Raw genomic sequence first — 23,535 nt, 5'->3', positions numbered from 1 at the left:
TATAATGTGCAGAGTTTGCACAATGCATGTGAGAGATCAGCAACCTCCCTCATGCTAGCAAACAGATGCGTTTTTTGTTGGCTAACTTATTCTCCAAATAGGAGATTCCCTGCAAATACATCTATGTTGCCAACTGTTCTTTGTTCACTTTTATCAGACCGTAGCTGCTCGAGCAGTCAGATCTCCATGCTGATAACATTCATTGGTTGCTCTCCACAGTACAGACTCAGGTGACCCCAAAGCTCTCTTGTATTTTGCTCAGAGCAGGGGCTCAGAGCTACTGGGAAAAGGGGGTTGGCTTCAAACACAAGTTCAATGTGTACCGAAATTGTACTATTACTTACCGTGCAATACAGATCTACTCAAAAACCTTCCCACATCAGTTTATCTTCATGATTTTTTAAAAAATAAACAATTTTAAAGGGATGCTACCAGGTTAAATATCATTATGTGTCACTAATACCTGAGAGCATACAAAAATGAACAGATTTTAGTAGTCTAATTTACTACCATTTGTGATACCATTTATTTTTTGCAGTCACTCAGCGTGGGCAATGAAAACAGACTGGTCAGTTTCCCCTATATAATTCTCATGCACCAGCACACTACAGCAATGACTGGGTTGCAGACACTGCAGTCAGACAGACACTGCAATCAGTTGCAGACACTGTTACAATCCAATTTTAAAAAAATGTAAATTAAGAAAAGTTACATTTTTGTAAAATTGTGAAAGAAGAAAAAGCAAAACAAAAACTAAGGACCTGACTAAGGGCCTCATCACCCAGCCCTCTTCCTACCTGCATGGAAGGGAAAGGGGATGCCAGCTTCACTGTATGCTGGCCTTTGCTACTCCAAGAGAGTTTCCCTCTGTGGAGGCTTCCCAGCATTCAGGCTCTGTGGAATGGGAGGAGGTGGGGATGTCTCCACTCTACTGGATTTTTCTACACATGATTTTTCTACTGGGGAAGGTGAGCATGTTACTGCAGGTGGAATCTTGCCTGCAGTGGATTACAGAGGTGATCAGTGGGTGTTTGAGTGCAATTCTCAGCTGTTTCTGCATGTGGCAAACCATGTGTCCCAGTGTAAATATCCAGGGAAACTCTGAATTGTAAAACAGAGTGTCCACTTCTTTGTGCTGGGTTTTCCAGCATATGGGAGAATGAAGCTCTAAATGTGTGGTTTCATTTATCTGACAGTGACTCTGACAAAAAAAGAGATTCGTTAACACGGTATTTTGTCCTGAACTCTTGCCATGGTAAACTCCAAGGGCATTATTACACTGCACAGAAAAAACATAATAAAAATGGAGAAAACATAACAGCCAATAGAAAGGATAGAAAAACAGGAGGGGCAAAGCACGTAGCAGTTCTCAGACTGGTGGACATGTTTGTGGCCGGTCGAGAGCTAGCAGCTCACGATGGCACTGGCCCTCCTTGTTTCCAGCTGTTTGTGTGTTTTTGCACAGAAAGAAGCTAAAAATACACAAACCATTCCTGATGTTGCTTTTCCATGTAAGCAGTTGCTATCATTGTTAAGTACCATCCCTATACTAGGTAAGGTGATAATTGGAGATTACCAATCTCCTAGAACTGGAAGGGACCTTGAAAGGTCATTGAGTCCAGCCCCCTGCCTTCACTAGCAGGACCAATTTTTGCCCCAGATCCCTAAGTGGCCTCCTCAAGGATTGAACTCATAACCCTGGGTTTAGCAGGCCAATGCTCAAACATCCTGACTGTGCGGAGGTGTCCAGGAGACAGTCTCGCTGTTAGGATGAAGTCCAAAAGGTTTGGGAATCCTTGTCCTGGATGAATTTCTTTAAGCAGTCTTTAACTGATCACTGGTGACAGTCAGAGACGCAAGTGGTAGAGAGAGTTTTTAAGAAGGCACTAGACAGCTGGTTCCTAAACTTTTTAATAAAGCAACCCGCCAGCTGCATTGTGTCTTTTTTTTTTTTTTTGACTGAAACCCCAGCAATACCATCCTAATTCCAGCCTGGCTGTTGGAGAGTGAGCCCACCCTGCATTCACCCTCCAGCAAAGGCTCCTGTCCCATGGGGCTGGGCCTCGCTCCCCATTCCAGTGTTGGGACCTGGTGCCTAGCTTCTATTTATCTACCTAAATAACAGAGATTCTTCCCCAAAAACCCAGCACCCAACATGCTGCTTTTTGAAAATATGGCCATTTATTTTGGTTTCTAAATGGGAGCTGAGCTCTTCTGATAATCTGGTCTCCAACCTCAATCCTGCTACCCATTGCCAAACTCCAGTTGACTTTGGTAGGTGTAGGATTAGCCCCTAGAGCAGGCTTAGCGCCTGTAGAAGTTTATCTGGACTTGCTTGGATATGGGCTATGGAATCAGGCCATTAGTAGGTGAAACTTCTCAGCAATCCATCTGGAATGGATCGTCAGAATTAGGGACAGTAAAGCAGCCTAACATTACTAGCGAAGATATTGCCTCTGTCATCCTCTGGGAGCTAAACAAGGTATCAGTCAGCTACTCACAACATGCTCTGAACACTTGTAGAGTGATTTGAGATGCTTGGATTAAAGGTATAACATAAGAGCTCTAAGATAAATGTGCCAGAGACAGCAATGGGAGCGGTGTATCTGATATCAGCATTTGCAACTGCCTCCGGATTGGGGTGAGACTAATTCCAGACAGACATGTTGGTTAAAAAAATGTTTAGCAAGAAACAGTGTTTCAGTTAAAGTATATGCACAGTCCATTTTTATTAAATAACACTAAGCACTTAATGCACTGGCTTAAGGCTTCAGTTTGAAACTTGTTAATACTACCTCTGTTCCTGGCTTGGGGGTAGAATTCAATAAATGCTGTTTTTATATCTAACCCAGTATTCTGAGCTGGGATGATTTTATAACCTTGGATATTTGCTCTTTTGAGGTTAGCAGGCCACCCATGGCTTGTTTTTTCTTCTTATTTAAAAGCTGAAAATTTATCTAATTAAATAAACATTCCAACTGTGTTAACGGCACAGCAGCATTGTTTGTGGGGAAAGATGTGTGGAGTTTTTTCTTATCCACTGTCTTCTTCCCAACACTCACAATGAGCACCAGGAGAAGGAAACTGAAGTTCAATTTGCCTGCAAAGCTATCTCACCCAAAGAATGTGAACAAAGTCAAAGCTAAATACATTATTTAGATCAGCTAGACACTACCTTTTAAAAAGCGACAATCTGTTATTTTTAAGAGTTTAAGTCTTCTAAATGAGAAATGGCCCAGAAGGGAAGCCTCTAAAGCAACTTTTAGGGCGTCACCAATTATCTACAAAAGCTATGTGGGAGGTAGCAGTAGACAGCAGTCATAAAGTTTATCACTTCATCCATAACATCCGTGCCAGACTCTTCCCCCATGTGTATTGCCTTACATCATCCTTTAATTGGGATTGTACATGCACAAAGATTGGGGAGGGGGGAAGTAAGCAATTCAGTAAAGTCACTGAGAGAGACAGGAAAAATATAACATATTCAATGGTGTATGTCTCATTTGTCTTTCTCAGACCCAGCCAGGCAGGATAAATGCACAGGCAGGCTTTTGTGTCTCTTTTGACTGCATCAGAATAGGAAAGGGTTGGGAGGAAGGGGGGTTATGCCTCTGCCAGGGAATAATTTGTTCAAATGAATAGGTTTATTCAGCGCCTAGAGTGCTTTGCTAATTGTGTTTGAAAGAATAAAAGCAAATCTTATGTTGCTTTTAGTAGCAAGAAAAAAAATGAGTTCACATGCCATCTTTTTAATACGAAGATTAATTCTATCAACAAAACATAATTTGAAGTCAATGGGAGTTTTCCCACTGATTTTAATAGGAGCAAAGTTGGACTCCTGATTGCTAAGTTTTCTGGGTTTAGTAGCCATTGCAGTTTTTTTGCTTTTTGTTTTAATTAAAGATATTGCCTTTACTGCTTCTCTAACGATGGGAAAGACTAATCTCTTGAGTATATTTGGTTCTTAAACAAAAATACCTAATATTGGTAAGTTGACGAGTGCCAGAAAATATAAGAAATGAAATGAATTAGTCTTCCCTCTTATTGTTGATGTCTGTTTAGTTTTTCTGCGGGAGCAGGGAGAGTAGAGTGTGTCTCGGGATATTTCTGAAGTTGTTCAACTGAACCAGTTAGTACAAAATTTTAGTTATGACTTATAATAAGAACATTGGACTCACTGGAATGTACATGATTAGCATCGTTAGTCTTATATACTTGTATATTTCCCATAGGTCTCCAGTCTTTTTACTTTGATTTCACAGATAGTCACATTTCATTTTAGTAAACAGACATATGCATTTACCTCTATGAAATATCAGAATGCAGGCAGGATTCTCTTTCTTGAAAATACTTGCCAGATATGTATATTATATTCCACTAACAAGAAGTTAAGATGTTGAAACTTGCAGGACTTTTTAAAGCATTGTGCTTATTGCATTACCAAAAGCTAATATTGGGCCATATCCTGCTCCTATTTAAATTCACAGGAATATTGCCATTGATTTCAAAGGAGCGCAGGATTGGGCCTGTTCTCTTTGAACTAGAGCAGATCAAGCATGTATAGCTCATTTTGCACAAACTGACATTTAAAAAACTCCAGAGCATTCACTAACTGACTTTTCTAGAAGCTAGTAAGTACATCCACTACAGTTCATAGTCCCAAAGTAACTTACGAAAAATAACATTCAACTGGAATTTCTTTATTTAATGGCACAAAAATCTAAGCCCAGCAAAGATGAGGTCATTTGAACAAAAAGTCTTCGGGGATTTAGGTGATAAAGACCTCAGCAGCAGGAAATATGGTAGCAAATAGCAATCCAGTGCCAAAAAAAGAAGCACAAGGTGGCCGTTTGATCCCTTTTTCCCCCAAGATAGAAGTGCTTGTCTCAATGGGTATTCAGAGATGTTGCAGCCCTGGGGGCTCACATTCCAGCTACTGGAGAGGATTGCTTTTATGAGCAGAGCTGCAGTCAGCTATGTTGGACTAAGATTTCAGCATGAGAGAATTTACTGGAGTCAAATAGTTTGAGGTTGTTTTTTGTTTGTTTGTTTTTTTAGAGATGCAACAGAAAATGTTCAGTTGCAAATTATGGCCCTGACCTTCAAATCTGCTCATGTGGGCAGACCTGAACACCCATGATGAGGCCCAAATAGAGACAAGAGGCTACCTGTGCTGAGCCTTTAGGCCCTCTGGGCTAGATCCTCAGCTAGTAAAAAATCAGCGTCCACTGATTTCAGTGAAGCTAGTCTAAATTACACCAGTTGAGGATCTGACTACCTGACAGAAAGGGGAGTGGAGGCTGCAGTGGGGTCAGCCACCTCCCATGCACCCCCTCTTGACATGGGGTCATATTGCAGGCAACCTACCTCAGTTTCCCCCTCAAGGGGCTTCTTAAACTCCACACAGGCTTTTCTCACCTATTCACCACCCTTTCTTGGGGGTCTGAGTTTAGTCAGATAAACAAAGTTCCAAAATAAAACTCAAAGTTCCAAAACAGAGCCCGTCAGTTTTACCTTCTCGTCAGGTCACTCCCAGGCTTTTCCTGCCCATAATTTCAGCAGGGAAACTTGACGCCACTGGTCTTTCTGCTAGAGCCTGCTCACTCCCAGCAGTCTCCAACCCACTCGACTCCCCAGGCCTTCCTGCCTGGGGCGTTTCCTGCTTGGACAGGCCACTCCCGGGCCCTGTCTGGTTGGAGCCTCAGGTTTCTGGCTTTGACTTCCCACTCCAAGCCCCTTGGTATCAATAGGGTAGTCATATTTCATGTTTCCAAAAAGAGGACACTGCTGGAGGGGGAGGAGGAGATGGAGGAGAGGGTACAGTTGGGAGATACCTGCAGCAGAAGCACTGGAGTTCGGGGGCAGTGTTGCTCCCTGTCACTGTGGCTGGCACAAGCCCAGGATGCAGCGACAGCCATCAGTCAGCGACTCCCTGTGGGAACTTTTCCCAGGGAGGGGCCTGGGTGGGCGGGATCCAGCAGCTGTGGCTTGCAGGGGAGGGACCAATTGAGAAGGGGACCAATCAGGGCTCTTTCTGAGCTGCCGCTTATCTGCTCTGCAAAAACCTGGGACATTTCCTGTTATTTGAAAAATCCCCCCCAGACAGAGAAAGGAACTCAAAAAAGAGGCCAATGTCTGGGAAAACCCAGACATATAGTAACCTATTCAGGGTCTTCCTTGCTGAAGCCTTTCTCACTTCCTACAACGTCCTGAACTTCCACCTTCACCATAGCAACCTGCTATCCTTTGTAGGGAATTACTTGATTCAATCCAGGGGTGCCTCTTCAGTAGTCCAGGTTGGCTATCTCTAAGCTGTGCAGCATTTAGAGGGCAAGCCATCTGTCACAAGGGCGTTCTAAGAATAAATAGATATTATTGGTCCTATGCTGTGTTTGTGATGTTAGGCCACATGAACATTTTTATTTACCAAGCACTGACTGGGTGCTCAGTGCAGTTGTACAGATCACAGAGAGAGATCCAGTCCCTGTCTCAGAGTTTATAATGTAAGTCCTTGATTCTTCTAACACTTACATAAATAGTCCCGTTTAATTCAATAGAACTATTCACAGGCGTAAGTTACTGATATGCAGGATTGGGACCTAAGTGAGCAGGTGGAGCAATATAAACATAGCCAGCCCTGGGTGAAGAAGATTAACATAGAAGGATGCAGGCTTTGTTGTTTTTTTAATAGCTAGGTAACAAGCCTACTGACTTAGGCCTGGTCTACACTGGGCGGGGGCGAGGGGCGGGGAAATCGATCTAAGATATGCAACTTCAGCTACGAGAATAGCGTAGCTGAAGTCGACGTATCTTAGATTGACTTATCTCCCTGTAGACGGATCGGACTCACCCCTGTGGCGCCTCCTGCTGGTGACTCCGGGAATTAGCTCGTTTTCCAGCACCGGAGCGCCTTCTGCAGGCCGGTGATCCGCCTGTCTTCTGGCCCCCCGTGTCCCTCCCTGGATCCGGTGCCCTTTTACATGGGGTGCTGCCCCCTAGCAGTAACCCCTTCCTCTCTGAGTTTCCCCTCCTCAGGGAACCCCCACCCTCTATCCCCACCTTGCCTCAGTGTATGGCTACTGCCAGTCATTGTCTAGCCCCACATCCTGGGGCAGACTGCAGTATCAGCCTATTCATCACTGGCAAGGAGGGTTTGGACCTGCTGCTTTGGCCTACCCCTGGGCTGCCCTCTGCAACCCCCAGTACCTGTTAGCCCTCTGCTAGGCCGCAGCCTGGGGCTTTCCAGGCTGGAGCTCCCCAGCTCCTCAGTCTTTCCCCAGCCCTGCTTCACTCAGGTATCCAGTCTCTAGCTCCCTGCAGCCAGGCCCTTCTCTCTCTGAAGGCAGAGAGAGACTGCCTGTGCTTCTGGCTTCCCTGGCCTTTTATAGGGCCAGCTGCGGCCTGATTGGGGTGTGGCCCAGCTGCAGCCACTTCCCCAATCAGCCCAGCTTTTAGAGCAGCAGCTCTCAAGCCCTGCCAGGCCGCTTTTAAACCCCTCAGGGCAGGAGCAGGGATCCACCCTGCTACACTCCCGTCCTCACGGCTCGGGATCGACGGCCGCGGCTCCCCCGTCGACTCTGCTTCCGCCTCTCGCCCTGGTGGAGTTCTGGAGTCGATGGCAGAGCGTTCGGGGATCGATTTATCGCGTCTAGATGAGACGCGATAAATCGATCCCTGGCAGATCGATCGCTACCAGCTGATCCAGTGGGTAGTGTGGACATACCCTGAGGTGGGTTAACATAGTTAGCTTGGTAGAAACAATATATTTTTAGGATGGATTGTGTGAATAAAGAGGATGAGAGTTCTCATGCATATGAGGAATGGAGGGAAGTCTAGAAATCCTAGTAGAAGATCTTCCCCCTTGAACAGAATTAGAGTACACCTCTACCTCGATATAACGCTGTCCTCGGGAGCCAAAAAATGTTACCATGTTATAGGTGAAACCGCGTTATATCAAACTTGATTTGATCCACCAGAGCGCGCAGCCCCACCCCCCCAGAGTGCGGCTTTCCCGCGTTATATCCGAATTCGTGTTATATTGGGTGGCTTTATATCGGGGTAGCGGTGTACTAATAACCTTGGAGGAGGAGTCCAAAAGTGAAACAAAAGGCTTAGTTCATTCCAAGAGGAAAAGCTAACATATGAAGAGAGATGGATTGAAAAGACTGGGATTGTTTGCCTCGGAGAGGAGATGAATAAGATGGGGCATGAGAAGGACATCCAAAACTATGAGATGGCTCAGACCTTTCTATTCAGCCTTCCTCACAATACCAGAGCAAGGGGACAGTCAATGGAAGTAATAGGCAGAACATTCAAAACTGATAAAAGGAATTATTTCTTTCACCAACCTTCAATTATCCAATTAGCCCATGGTGCTAATTGCCACAAGATACCACTGAGGCAAGAATTTAGCAGAATTCCAGAGAGGACTGGACATTTATACTGACAGAGGCAACACATGGGCATGCAGGGTCATGTGGCACTCCAGATTTCTGCCAGAGTTTATGTGCTCTGCTCTGAACATACCACCTGCATCTTTAAATTGTGACCCCCCCACTATCAACAATTATGTGTCGTCTTAATATACTGACAGACTATCCAGAGTTGTTATAGTAAAATGTAAAAAAAAATTAATATAATAATAATCTAAGCGTTTTGGAAGTGATGTGAACCCTCAAGCTTCAGGGCATAAACCAACCTCTAGCTAATGGGGACTGAGAAGAAACTTTCCTTGTGGGCATGGTATCCATATCTGCCTATGGCAGTGTTTCTTGCCCCATCCTATGAGGCAGCTGATACTGTTCATGATTAGAGAGAAGATATTGAATGATCAGTGTATAGGACTTCCTGTGTCCCTAAATTATCAATAAGTTTTGCAACATTTTACATTTTGCATATGTGGGCAAGTGTGAAACAAGGATTGCTACATTCAAAGAGTCCTGTCCATATTACGATGAGATGCCATTTAAGGGGCATTGAGTGCATAGAACTGTTTGTTGCATTGTTTGTACTTGTAACCACACACGCACACACCTTATTTGCACCAATGCATTCAGTGGGATTGTCCACTATCTATCCCATTTTGCACAGTACATTTTTTGGAGAGCAAGGGCTTCTGGGAACTTTTCAAAACTAGGTGGCACCTTTTTTAGAGATGAGATTGGGAGGGCTGCTGAAGAAGTGCAATGCTTCTGACTTGCATTCCTCCCTTGGGAGGAGAGGAGGGTGGAAGTTGTCCTAGACTTTCACCAGGTTAGCCAGACCTTTTGTGTTTTTCAACCAAATCTTGCAAAATGCCTGCAATGAGTGGGATGCAAGTGGTGCAAGTTCAACTCACTGTTTGTAAGCAATGATTTCTTTCAGTGCTTTTTTGCTTAGTATAAATAGGGCCAAAGAGAACTGATCCAGTGGTCATGAAACCCCTCGATTTATGAGTCTATGAGTTCTGTAGTTAAAGAGATAGCAGTCAGCCAAATAAAACATAGTGACTGATATCCAGGAATTAAAAAAATAATTTTAAAGTATTTGAAAATGGAAACGTAAATAACAGCAGCCTGTGGGTTTGCATTAGCTACCTGCCATCAGGTTTTACAAATAAGTATGCACATTTACTCTGGTATTTAATAAAAATCATTCGCCATGGCAACCCCTGCCTTAGGTGAGCTCTTCAGATGCAGAGAGCATTCTTAAAGCAACACACATACCAATATATCTAGAGAGTCTTAGAATAGCAGTGAGACTTGAACACATGCTGTAGTATTTTAAATAATCAAACCAAAGGCTTGTTAGGTTTTTCCCCCCTCTTCTGAAATGGTGAGAGTGGCCATACCCAGGACAAACCTCAGTACAATGAAATCTTCCAGATGACTAAATTTGCAGAGCATAATATGAATCTAACTTTACTTTTTCATTATCATCATAGAGAATGGTACCTCTCTATAGAATATTTTAAACAACCTATAGAAATCAATAGCAGGAAGTCTTAGACTGCACTGAAAACAAATTCTCTTCTGGGTAGCCTTTCTTAAGCTATGGTCTTTACACATGGCTGTAAATTGGCTCTAGTCTTACCTTTATGTGTCAGGTTTTGCCTAGCCCCTTTCAGATGTCATCAGCCAGTACAGAACAAATGTCCTGTATTTATTTAAAGGCTTACCTTAGTAGAGTTGACTTCAGTATGAACATTCCTACAGCTCCCCAATAGTGATCTTTCTCCAAATTTGGAGGTTTTACTCATTCTGGCATGAGAAGTACTTAGAAACAACCCAAAAGCTATGTAAAAATAAAGTATTTCAAATTAAGTGGACTGGTTTTGTGATAAAATCAGCAGTCTAGGACCCCAGCATAAGTTACATGTTGTGTACAAGGTTCGAATGGCAAACATTTAACAAAAAGTGCCCTCTCTATTTGTCCTATCCTGCATTGATTTGAACCAGTTAACATATCTTAACAATTGGAACTGAGTCTTTTAGATTTTCAGATTAATTATTATTCTAAAGAACTGGCCTGTTCCTGCAGTTTTGAATTTTTACTTAGGATCTAATAAAAGCACTATTCCTTGGGTTACTAGATTATCTTACTTTTCATCTGTAGCCAAAATGCACTAATGGTCACATTATATAAGGATAATGAGACCTGTGATGTGTAGCAGGGGTTTTCACATTATAAGCCATTCAAACCTCTTACCATTAAAATGTAGGCATTCACAAAGCCAGTGTTATATGCTGCCTTCATAGACTGTCAGTAAGGTGACTAGACTAATGTGTTTGAAACAAAAGAATTTCTTCAGCTGGATTGGCATTCAGCTGAAAAGAATATTCCTCTTAATCTTTTCCCTTAGGACTTTGCCCATGTGGGTAGAAATATAACATCTAAAAATAGTCTTGTGCTCAGTGTCTTCATTACAAGAGTCAGTAAAGATTTTGTTAAAAGAAGAGCTGAACATTTGAAGATATGGAAAATGCTTCATGCTTTAAATCACAAACACACTTTTTCTAGTTATGAATCCTTTCAATAGTCATTTGACAGTAATGTTACACTTTGCACCTCGGATCTAAAAAACTGTTTTATAGATACTAATGTATAGAGTTGGTCAAATATTATTGACTGAATACAGTTGGGTGAATTTCACCATAGTTACAGGAAAACGTTATTTGACCTATAATATTTTCAAGTATTTGGCAAGCTCTCTATCTAGTTTGATTATATTAATGACTACTTTGATGAATAAAGGCAACATTAATATAATAATTCATTCAATTAATAATTTATTTCCAGTGTCAAACAGTGCTACTGCTTAATTAAGCCTGACAACACCTCTGAGGTAAGTAAACACTATACTATAATATTACAGTAACTAAGCCACAGAAAGATAAAGTAACCTGCACATGATTACATCATATGTCAGTAAGAGAGCTAGAGAAAACTGGGAATAGAAAATCTAGGAATCCTGGGCAAAATCCTGGTCCTCTCGAAGTTAATGGCAAAATTCCCATTGATTTCAGTGGGGCCGGGATTTCTCCCCTGATTCCCAGACCCCTGCTCTGACTGACATCCTTGACAGTTCTGGAGGATAATGAGACCTGTGATGTGTAGCAGGGGTTTTCAACCTTTTTCTTTCTGCGCCCTCCCCCCATCCCCCTAATATGCTATAAAACATGTGCCACAACTACTGTTCTTCTGCATGTAACAGCCAGGCTGGTATTAGGGGGTAGCAAGCAGGGCAACTGCCCAGGGCACCATGCCCTAGGGCCCCCATGACGCTAAGCTGCTCAGGCTTCAGCTTGAGGCCCGGTTGGCAGGGCTCGGGCTGGTGGGGCTTTGGCTTTCTTCCCTGAGCCCCAGTGAATCTAATGCTGGCCCTGCTTGGCAGACCCCCTGAAACCTGCTTGCGGCCTCACAGGGGGCCTCAGCCCCCTCGTTGAGAACTGCTGATGTGTAGCCAAGGGATTTACCTCCTTCCTTAAGGGCTCGGTCTGGAGCACACTGAAATCAATGGTAAAGACGCCCATTGACTTCAGTAGGCTTGGGATCAGGCCCCAAATCTGCTGAAGCAGGGAGTCTTATTGCCCTTATGCATTTAGTAATCTTAACTCAAGGAATAGTTTTAGGTTATATTTTTGATGCCTGCTGTTTGGTATGTTGGCAGCAGGCAGTTAGTGGAAATTTAAGACTATATTTTAGATAATGAGACCAAAGGAATGCCCTAGTAAAAGGTAGAATAAGCAGTAAATAAATAAAACAGTGGGGAACCATTATAATTATTGTGCTGGAGGGATTCTTCCCTGTACTTGTATGTCATTTTCCATTCTGTTATACTCTGTTCTGCATTTTACTGTGTTGCTATCCTGCAGTTCAGAACGGAAATGGGTTTATACTTTAATTCACAATTGTGACAATGAGCAACTTGTGGCTTTGCCAGCTAGATGATGAGTAAATTAACCACTTAATGATTGCAAATGAAAAATGAGGAAGAAATAATCATAGACATGTAGGGCTGGAAGGGACCTCAAGAGGTCATAGGCCCCCAACACTGAGGCGGGACCAAGGAAATCTAAACCAATCCCTGACAGGTGATTATCTAACCTGTTCTTAAAAACATCTTGTGATGGGGATTCCACAACCTCCTTTGGAAGCTTATTCAAATAGTTAACTATCCTTATAGTTTTAAGTATTTCCTACTATCTAACCTAAATCTTCCTTGCTGAAGATAAAGTAGATTATTTCTTGTCCTACCTTCAATGGGGCATGGAGAACAATTCAGAGTCCCCTTTATAATAGCCTTAACATACCTGAAGATTTATCAGGTCCACCCTCAGTCTTCTTTTCTCAAGAGTAAACATTCCCATTTTTTTTAAAACTTGTCCTAATAGCTCCGGTTTTCTAAGCCTTATATCATTTTTGTAGCTCTCCTCTGGACTCTCTTCAGTTTGTCTTCATCTTTCTTAAAGTGTGGGGTCCAAAACAGGACACAGTACTCCAGCTGAGGCCTGACAAGTGCTCTGCTGCAGGCCCTGACTCCTGACACGTTCATCTAGGCCTCATTGCCCTATTTTGCTTATGAGAATGTCATATGGGCCCATGTCAAAAGCCATACTAAAAATCAAGCTATATCATGTCTTCTGCTTCCATCTGTCACCTAGGCAAATAACCCTATCAAAAAAGAAAAATTAAGTTGTTTTGGCATGATTTGTTCTTGACAAATCCACATTGGGTTTTTCTTTATCACCCGCTTATCCTCTACTTACTTACAAATTCATTGTTTAATAATTGTTCCAGTATCTTTCCATCTATCAAAGTTAGGCAGACTGGTCTACAATTCCCTGGGTCCTCTTTGTTACCCTTTTTAAAAATAGGTACTGTGCTTGTCCTTCTCCTGTGGTCTGGGACCTCAGCTGTCCACTCTGAGTTTTCAAGGATAGTTGCTAATGGTTCTGAGATTCTACTTCAGCAAATTCCTTAAGTACCCTAGAGTTAATTTCAACAGGCCCTGCCAACTTGAATGCATCTAATTTATCTAATTATTCTGTAATATGTTCTTTCCTTATTTTGCCTTGTGTTCCTCCTCCCTTCTTGTTAATATTAATTGTGTTCAGCATCTGGTTACAATTAACATGTTTAGTGAAGACTGAAGCAAAATAGGCATTTTTATCCTGCATGCTTTGCTATTCTTTTCTACTCATCCTTAGCAATTTGTTTAATTTTCCGCTTTTTGTAGGATTCCATTTTGATTTTCAGATCATTAAAGAACTCCTGATGGAGCCATATCTGCTTCTTACTACTCTGCCTGTCTTTTCTTTGTATAGGTATAGTTTGCTGTTTATCTTTAGTATTGTGCTTTGAGAAACTGCCAGCTCTCCTGAACTCCTTTTTCCCTTAGATTTTCTTCCATGCAACCCACCTACCATTTCTCTGAGTTTAATGAAGTCTGAATTATGAGGAAGAGATAAATGAATAGGGATGTGTGTTTATATTTTTTCTCTATTAAATGACAATAACCTACCCAGATAGAAACCCTAAATTCTCTGGAATTTGTGTAATTTTGTTATAGCTCACTACCAAGTGTTGTTTTTAAATTTTGTTTTAGTATAATTTTTATTGAATAATTAGTCAGGTTCTGACCCAAGTGTGGTATTAAAACATATAATGAGTTAATTATAGTGGGTTAAATATTGCCCTAAATCCACATGCAGAACTCTCATTGATGCTGAGTTCCAGGTAGAACATGCCCCAGTATTTGTTGTAGATAATATGCTTGCTACTCGGTATTAATTATCCTTTTGTCTAGGAAGAACAGTAATAACAAATCACTAGGCTTACCTCACCCCACTGGGATAAATGGTAACCCGTGTCCCAGTGCCAGTGGACAGCTACATTAGTGGAGGGGATGGCAGGCAGCATATGCATCATCTCCTCCCTGGGGAAAGAGGTAATTAGCCAAGGGGAGAGCATCTTAAAACTGTGTCCAAGTTATAGAGAAGCACTGTTAGTAGAGGCTAAATCAGCTCATCTCTTGGGCTTCCCGGCCAGCACTGCCAACTTTTGGGGGCTCCAGGCCCACCCCCCGAAAAGCAGGGATTGCTAGAGCCTTGTGCCATTGCAACCCCCTATTGCAGCTAATTTTTTGCATCTGAGGTGCATCAGTGGAAGCCAGCAAATCCCAGGACTCAGTCATGCCTGGTTACATTTTCCTTTACATATGTATTGCTCTTGTTGCAGGAAATGTAAATGTCATGGATTGCATTCCAGTCAGAATATTGACTATTAATCGTATAGTGTGTTTGGAGTGCTATTCAGTACTGCTCAGTGATATATAGTGGAGCAGAAATCACTTTTGGTTACGCTGGAGAAAATGTCTTGTTCCAACTGTGCCTGGAGAAGGTTGGGCATGTGATGTGCCCAGGAATGGAAATTGTGGGTAGCCTTCCCTTTCTGGGAGAGGTGCTTTTCGAAATTCCATTTATATAGAAAGATGTTCAAGGTGGAACTAGAAGCACTTCTCTACAATATTTGTACATCCCCCAATTAACATAGTATTGGAGCACTTCACAATCTTTAATATACTTATTCTCACAGCACCCCTGTGAAGTAAGGACATGCTCTTAGCTGCATTTTACAGATAGGAAACTGAGGCACGGAGAGACAGGAAGCCTGTAGCAGAGCAAATGATCGACCCTGGGCCTCCCAGACTAGTGGAGTAAACACTGGGCCACCCTTCCCTTCCATTTGACTCCACCTCCTCCAGGGAGAAGGTATGAAAAGGCGAACACCAAAAGGCAGATTATTTTCTTTTCTGTTGTTGTGAGGGAGTTGCTGAATATTGGAGTGGCACTAAGAGCAGGGATCTTGTTTTAAAATATCTCTGCCACAATGCCTAGGCAGCTGCTTTGCTGTGACCTCTGCTTACTACATCTTAGTTGTCTCACTGTTGCCATGAGCTCTCCCTTCTGGTTCTTGTATCCATCTTTTCTTTCTTGACTTAGATTGTAAACTTTTTGATCAGCTTTTCATTATGTATGTGAACAGTGCCTTGCACAATGGTACTCTGATCCGTCACTGGGGTTTCTAAGTGTTACTACAATACAAATAGTAGTAAAGGGAGGGAGAGAGAAGAGGCGATTTCCTCTCCTCCCTACCCCCATGGCCGAAAACAAGCCGTCCCTCTGAGGGTTAAAAGAATGCTGCGCCTTAAGAGTTTGCTGTATTAATGATCTGGGCTTTGTTTCTCTGACAAGTCTGACATGTTACAATAAATGTTTTAATCTACAGTATGAGCTTTAATTCTGGAGAGGAGTAATCAAGCTACACACACCATATAGGATGCCTTTTATTACCATTCACAGATACAGCTTTGCTCGGTGTGAAATATAAAGTGGATGTTTCATCAATGATGAAAAATATATAACTGTGCATGAACAGGCCCGTTGACCAGGGGGGTAAAAAGGGGGTAATTGCACAGGGGTCTGGGTGATTTAAAAGGGCCCGCAGGGCTCCTAGGCACGTGCGAGGTGGCGACTGCTCCGGGCCCTGCAGGCAGGAGTGATTGGCCAGCCCAGCGCTGTCGGTGCCGGAAGTGACGGAGTCAGTCCCAGAAGTGACGGATTCGTCACTTCCGCAGTGGGCCCCGCATCCCCCGCTAGGGATGTCCCTGCAGCCCGGAATTGCTGTAGGCGGGCCTGTGCATGAATGAATGTTTCTATACCACTCTACTATCTTTCACTGTTCTATACAGCCTCTAAGGACCTCATCCTGCAAGCTTGCTCAGGTGAGCAGCCCTAGTGACTTCAGTGGGTACAACTCACCTGAGTAAAAGTTGCAGGATGCAGCCCTAAGTCACTACATAACAAAACACCATAACATCTAGTGAGGCTTGGAACGCTGTTTATCCTTTAGAAAGCCATTGCCTAGTTCTGATCTAGTAAACAAGTGAGTGCTTGGGTAGATGCCAATTTATTTCTGTATTTCATTCTTTCAACTCACAGTGGGCTAAATGCTGCCCTTAGTTACATCCATGATGCCCTGCACTATGTTCTTTTTCAAAGGTAAACTGAATATTAAGGAAATGGCCTTTTCTGCACTAGACATGTTTTTCTTTTATTATTTTTTTCCTCTTTCCCTTAGCAGGGGCTGCTTTTGTTCCTGTTTCTTTGAACCACTAAGCTCCAGCTCCATTAGGGAAGCAGTCTTGTTGCCTGAGAGAATGGGGTATATTTTCAGCATGTGTGGATTTAAACACACAAGTCCCATTAACTGCTTTGAGGCTGTTCCTCCTATTCCAACTGCTGTGTTGCCCTCAGGCTTTCCAGTATCCCACTGAACGTGCACTATCCCAGTGGACATGCAGGTTTAGGCAACTGGCCGTGTTCTTGCCAACTTAGGCCACGTCTATACTTACCGCGCGGGTCGACACGGCGAGTTCGACTTCTCGGAGTTCGAACTATCGCGTCTGATCTAGACGCGATAGTTCGAACTCCGGAAGCGCCGCGGTCGACTCCGGTACTCCACCGCGGCAGGAGGAGTTGCCGGAGTCGACCTTGGAGCCGCGGAGTTCGCTTCCGCGGCGTCTGGACGGTAAGTCATTCGAACTAGGGTAGTTCGAATTCAGCTACGTTATTCACGTAGCTGAATTCGCGTACCCTAGTTCGAACTAGGGGCTGTGTGTAGACCAGGGCTTAGACAGGCCCAAGACACAAAATATTAGTGACAGCTTTATGGCTGAATCCCAGTGCTTTTTTCTGAACACACTTAATCCAGATCTGAAGCTGGAGCTCAGCTCTCTTTTAATGGACACTTCCCTGTTAACTCCTGTAGCATGAATTGATTAGTTAGTTCATAGTCATAGTTTTTGTCCATACATTAGGCACTCGAGTTTGAAAATATTAGCCATTTCACATAGCTCGAATGAGGCTGATGCTTAGACCCTTCTCCATCACTAAAATGCTCCATGGCTTTAATATATAATAGGGAGGCTCAGTATTCGGCAATTCTAAATGCAAAACACTTTGCATAGAGCAATCAGGATATGGAGAGTTATGGGTCCCCAGTAGCTGTAACTTGGCAGTTTTCCACATAAGTAACATTTTGTATTGCTCTTCATGCTGTTAATGTATATATGTACAGTGTGGTCACACTATAGCTGTTTGGGGGATCCATAACTTTGAAGTGCCTGACTTTTGAGCATGTAAAAATCACAACCATAGTGTAGCACTGATATAGTTTTTGCATTTAATTTCCTTGGAGGATTATTTTTTATAATGAAACATGACTACAAAGGGCAGAAAGACGGGGAATAGAGGGCAAAGATGGCAAAATGAAAAGAAAAATGAGCATTTGACTATGACCTTTGGCTATGCAACTAGACCATATTTTGCACATTTTTGGATCTCACACATAGGGTGCACTGCACCCTACAATGGGTGTGTAATCTGAAGTTGGTGGTGAAGAAGTCTGAGCAGGAAGGTTCTCCGCCTCCCTTTATGACAGTCACCAAAGGGGCGCAGCAAATCTGGCAGCCTTTTCTGCTGATCACTCAGGTCATCCAAGCCACATGTTGATGGGGCACAGAGAGAATCTGGAGCAGCCAAGATTAAGATAGACCCATCTTGCCTGCATATATACAGTGTTTGGATGGGAGCGTCTCTCTTTCACTTGTTAGTTGAAAAACTAGCAGAAAATAGTGTGCCCAATATTCTTCAGTGCTTCTAACTTTTAAATCTTAGCTAGCAGAATTCTTTATTACCTACAAGATTAGAGGATCTTATAAAAGCTTTTATCAAATTTGGGGCTCTTCTTTGAGTACAGTCTACTGCTGAACTGCACAATTAGTTACTACGGAGACCCGGATTTTGCCTTTAAGCATCCTACAAAGAACTCCTCAGAAGTATAGTATTCCCCACTGGATAAATTTCATTGAATGTCCATTTATTCCATCACTTTCTACCCCTTTCCACAGTGATGAATTTTCTTCTTACGGAGAGGTGAGGGTGTGTTATTTTTGCTAGTGAATTTTGCTTTTACTATTGGACGGTCTAACATCTGAATAAACACAAGAAATTCACACATTGCTCTATAAAGTTCAATATCATTCTAAATTGCCATTTTTTAGGTACCAATGACCAATATTTTCAAAAGAGATTAGTGATTTTGGAGTGCCTCAAGTTTCGGACGCACAATTTGAGACACTATAAAGGGGCTTAAACTGATGAGGACCCACTATCTGAAAATGAGGCCACTTTAAAATATTTAAAGTTGGGCTCCTGAAAATCACTAGTCTTTTTAAATATCTTGGCCGCTGTTATTTAAGAAAAAAATAAAAACTATTGCATGTACAGATACCTCAAACATTGCCAAAGAGAATGATATCAAACTTTCCAATGCAATTCATGTGTGGGCTAAGAACTACCATGAGATATTTTGGATCAAATGGTCTTTGCTTCAAAGAGTTATGTGTTTGAAAATAGGGGATATGTAAGAAAGTGCTTTCTTAGCCATAACTAGTGTGCCTAGTATGACAGATGGTATATTAAAATTATTTTGTATTTACAGAGTCCCGTCCCCCGCCCCCCCCCCAAAAAAAACAGTTCTAGTTACAGCTGTAGAGTTACAAAGTGAAACTGGATGAGTGTTATCAAAGACAAATGGAATGGTACCCAATAACAGGAACAGAATTTCCTTCAGGACACTCTGTGAAATTATCTCAAAGTCATTAAATAGCAAAATAATGAATTAATGTTCATCTTACCGCTATGTCCTCTACTTTGCAGTATACCTTTCAGCTGCAACAGTGCAACTGTTAGAGAGGTACAGCCTAAGAGGGCTCTTTGTTACACATGCCTGTGACACCCTTATTGTGAAAAAGAAAAAAATATATCACAGCAATAGGGATTTCCAGATGGTGCAGCAGGAGGACAGGCAGGTAGACTGTAAGTGCTTTATAACATCCCATATTCCCTTTTAAGGATTTGTGCTTGAAAATGCTATGTGACTAACAGGGGCGGCTCAAGGCCCCAGCATGCCAAGCGTGTGCTTGGGGCGGCATGCCGTGGGGGGCGCTCTGCCGGTCGCCAGGAGAGCGGCAGGCGGCTCCGGTGGACCTCCCGCAGGCATGTCTGCAGGAAGTCCACCGGAGCCGCGGGACCGGCGACTGGCAGAGCGCCCCCTGCGGTGTGCCACCGTGCTTGGGGCGGCGAAATGGCTAGAGCCGCCCCTGGCGACTAATGTGAGGGCTAACCAATGCACAAGGCACTACATAGTTTGGGATGCCTCTTCCTCTAGAAATGGGGGGAATGATTTTTTTTAAACTGGAAAACATGAAACCAGCAGAATTTCCAGTGTTAGGTTTGCCAGGCCTAAAGCAGACATTACTAAAACTATTAATCTTCAGTACCTTAAGACTGACTGCTTTCAGGAACTCAGGCTGTTTGGATTAAGCCCAGTGTGATGAAAAGGTACCCTATAAGTGTTCTTAGTGGGCACTGGGAATGAAAAGCCAGCTGTGTTCATGTCACAGACAGAAGAGCACTTGCATCAGAAGCTGCTACAGTAAAAGAGCATGTTTTAGAATAAGACAGGTCTCATGCTAAAACCAGCTGGTAGAATAGACATGAGGAGAGCACCAAGAAAAGATAGGAACCATCAAACAGCTGGTATATAAGGAGTTAGGGCAGGAGCCTAATGAAACTAGAAATCATGGTCCAAAATCCAGTTGAGAAATCCTGGCATTATTGAAGTCAATGGCAAAACTCCCATTGACTTCAGTGGGGCCAGGATTTATTGAGTCGCCCAACTCTGTCTTTTGTTTGTTTGTTAAAAAAAAGACATGAAAAACTAAGCCCTCCAACATCCATATAAAGAGAGACTGTCAAAGCGTGAGCTTTTCCGCACACAGATCCTACAGTTCCACGCAAACAGCTGCTGGAGAGAGTCTACTGTCTCTCAAGGTAGAAATAGTTTTTGTCTTCCTGATCTTTAGGCTGTGGCTTCCTTTTAACATTTGCATTTCATTTTTCTGAGGTTCATTCACATGAACTGTTTGCGCCTTCGGTGGCACTGGCTCCTTTTTCTAAATGTTTGGCAGATCTTTTTAAATGAAGCACAGGTGAGAATTAGAAACATCTGCAGCCCCAATTAAGATGTCAGAGAAATTTTAACTTTGATTCTATGAACTTCAGAGTCAGGAGGAACTATGCTTATTGCAGACAGCTGGCTTAAGGACGAAAGAATGTCTTCTGTGTAGTTACATAACAAGGAGCTTGATTATCTTAACACAGCCAATCGACTATGTAATTCTTTATTATCTATGTAACAGCTATTTACTTAACTGGCTACATGTTGTTATCTTTTGGCATTGTGTATGTCCAGCTACAACTATGAGAGGTTTAACAGCACTTTATTTGTCTGGATTTTGAGTTGTTCAAAAGCAATTTAATTAATGGTAAACTAAATATTATTTCTAAACAGTAGTATATTTAGGGGTGCGGGGCACCAGAAATGTCAAGAAGAGACCCACAATGGAGTGAAATCTTTGCTTACTCATTGGCTAGTTGCAGCCCAGGCAGGGACTTTTCCAATATAACTAAACTGTGAGTGAATGGGACCACCTTCCTTGTGGCTGAAAAGATAATTCACTGTGAATTATTGTGCACCAAGCCCAGGATGTGTTGTGGTTTTGAGATGTGAGCAATTGCTTACAGAAGAGGAACACATATACAGTTTAAGCCGTATTGCCTTACAATGGGATCCATATTTGAATCCAGGCTCCTAATGTAATTCACTGCATCAGTTGGTGGTGGTGTTTATTATTATGTAGTCATTTTCTAAGCACTGTTGCGTTCTGAAGAACAGAAACATAAAGGCAGTCCCTGCAATCTAAGATTCAGGCACCTATAAGATAAGATATACTGAGAGAGACGGGAGAGTAGGGCTACATGGTGCAAACTTTATTCACATTGGTGAACACTGACTCACACAAGTGATCCCACTGAGCTCAAAGTCATCTTCCTTTCACTAGCTGTTTCTTTCCATTGTTACATTTTTTTGGTTTATATTGAGCAAAAAAATTGGGGGCCAGACTGCAGATTGAATTTGGTCCTGGCATGAGTGCACATGGTTGTCTCCTTGTACCCTCCAGTGTGCTATACCCATGCAGAGGCTAGCCCCAGGATGCTCTTGTGCAGGGAGCTGTCAAGAGGTATAGCTATGACTACACAGCTCACACTGGCCAGCAGAGCTAGTCAGACACAGGGGTGCACACATGGTCCTCTCCTAAAAGGGGCACATATTAGAAGTCAAATTCTTGTTGGTGAGGCTGCTGGGCATAGCATTTCTGCTCCATGACATTGACTTAATGGTATACTGCAGAACTGGAATTAATCTGCAAACTGGACACCATCACATTAGGCCTGAATAAAGACTGGGAGTGGCTGGGTCACTACAAAAAGTAATTTTCCCTCTGGTGATACTCACATGTTCTTGTCAACTGTTGGGAATGGGCGACATCCACGTTGATTGCATTGGCCTCATTAGCACTACAAAGGTAATTTTCCCTCTATTAATATTCACCTCTTCTTGTCAGCTATTGAGAATAGGCCACTTCCACTTTAATTGAATTGGTCTTGTTAGCACTGACCCCGCACTTGGTAAGGCTACTCCCATATTTTCATGTGCTGTAATATATATACTGCTTACTGTATTTTTCACTCCATGCATCTGATGAAGTGGGTTTTAGCCCATGAACGCTTATGCCCAAATAAATGTGTTAGTCTCTAAGGTGCCACAAGGCCTCCTCGTTGTTTTTGCTGATACAGACTAACATGGCTACCACTCTGAAACCGGTATGCATACACATTCTCAGGGGTGCTGGAACTACGGGTGCTGGTGCACCCCCTGGCTTCAAGTGGTTTCCATCATATACAGGATTTACAGTTTTGTTCAATGTCTTTCAGCACCCCCATTATACAAATTGTTCCAATGCCACCGCACACTCTTGTCTTCTTTTTTTATCATTTCTTAATCAGGTGCATAAAGTAACTGCCATGCATTGCATATCACTTCCAGGAAAGCAAGCTAAATTGACTCAGGTTTGGGTTTAGTTGATATTTTGGAGCCTGATCCTATTGAAGTCAATGGCAACACTCTCATTGACTTCAGTGGGAGCCAGGATCAGGCCCAAATCCTTTCAGGTTCAGTGGGTTTGGCAGAAATGTTAGTTGAGGATCAACCTTGGGTGAACTTTTTCCAGCTTTTGGGGGAAGGTTTTCAGAAAACCCCTTTCTTCTCCAGTGGTGCCAGGTAGGAAATCATGCTTTAGTTTAGAATCCATATGAAAACTGGATGCTTCACGTTGTTTCATCTTGAAATAGGCCTGAACCAAAACCTCAGAACTGAACACTCCAGATTTTGGGGGAAAATGAACCCAAATGTGAGTTTGTATGTGGTCCCTCTCCCTACAGGGCGCTGAACCAAAATCCCCAGCTCCAACCTCCCTGAATTTTGAGAAAGTTTGGATCCAGCACTGAACTTTGCCACCCACTCTTTTGTCTAGGTTTTGACCTCACATCAGGCAAACTTAGCTGGCTTCAACTGAGTTTGAATTTTCAGTTTGAACCCAAAACTTGAAGGAAAAAAAAAAAGATTTCAGATATAGCACCCAAAAAGACTTATTTTAAATTTGCCACCCTATTGTGAACCAAACCTACCAACTTTTGCACTGCTCTGTTCATAAGTGTTCTGGAGATCAGTGTAAGTGTAGGTCTAATGTGAAATCACATTTGCTGTCACTGAAGGGCAGTGCTGGTTTACAATACCGTATTTACTTTTTGGATTTATACTGGAAAATGACATTTCATTTAGCTCATGCCATTTACTGAAACAGACGTAAAAGATGGGAAACCAGTTTTCTGGCAACTCCAGAGAAGGTTACATAGTACAGAGTAAACAGCTTGCTCTGTTGTTCATTTGCTAGCGGAGAGATGGTCCGTTGAGCAAGATCCAGAATCAGCAGAAATGGAGGGGAGTAATCATTAAACATACAAATCT

The 23,535-nt window shown here is 42.7% G+C and overlaps 1 protein-coding gene and 1 long non-coding RNA gene across 8 annotated transcripts in view; one reads left to right on the top strand and one right to left on the bottom strand.

The window, feature by feature from the left end:
* LOC123372412 overlaps window positions 1-23,535 on the bottom strand; it is a 375,513-nt gene that overhangs the window by 54,107 nt on the left and 297,871 nt on the right. The gene's annotated exons all lie outside the window — the stretch shown is intronic.
* NPR3 (natriuretic peptide receptor 3) overlaps window positions 1-23,535 on the top strand; it is a 58,361-nt gene that overhangs the window by 15,080 nt on the left and 19,746 nt on the right. The window lies entirely within an intron of this gene.

Source organism: Mauremys mutica, chromosome 6, assembly GCF_020497125.1.
Source record: "Mauremys mutica isolate MM-2020 ecotype Southern chromosome 6, ASM2049712v1, whole genome shotgun sequence".
NCBI classification, from domain to species: Eukaryota; Metazoa; Chordata; order Testudines; family Geoemydidae; genus Mauremys; species Mauremys mutica.
Note: the sequence above shows the minus strand (reverse complement) of the source record. Positions and strands in the feature narration are given on the sequence as shown.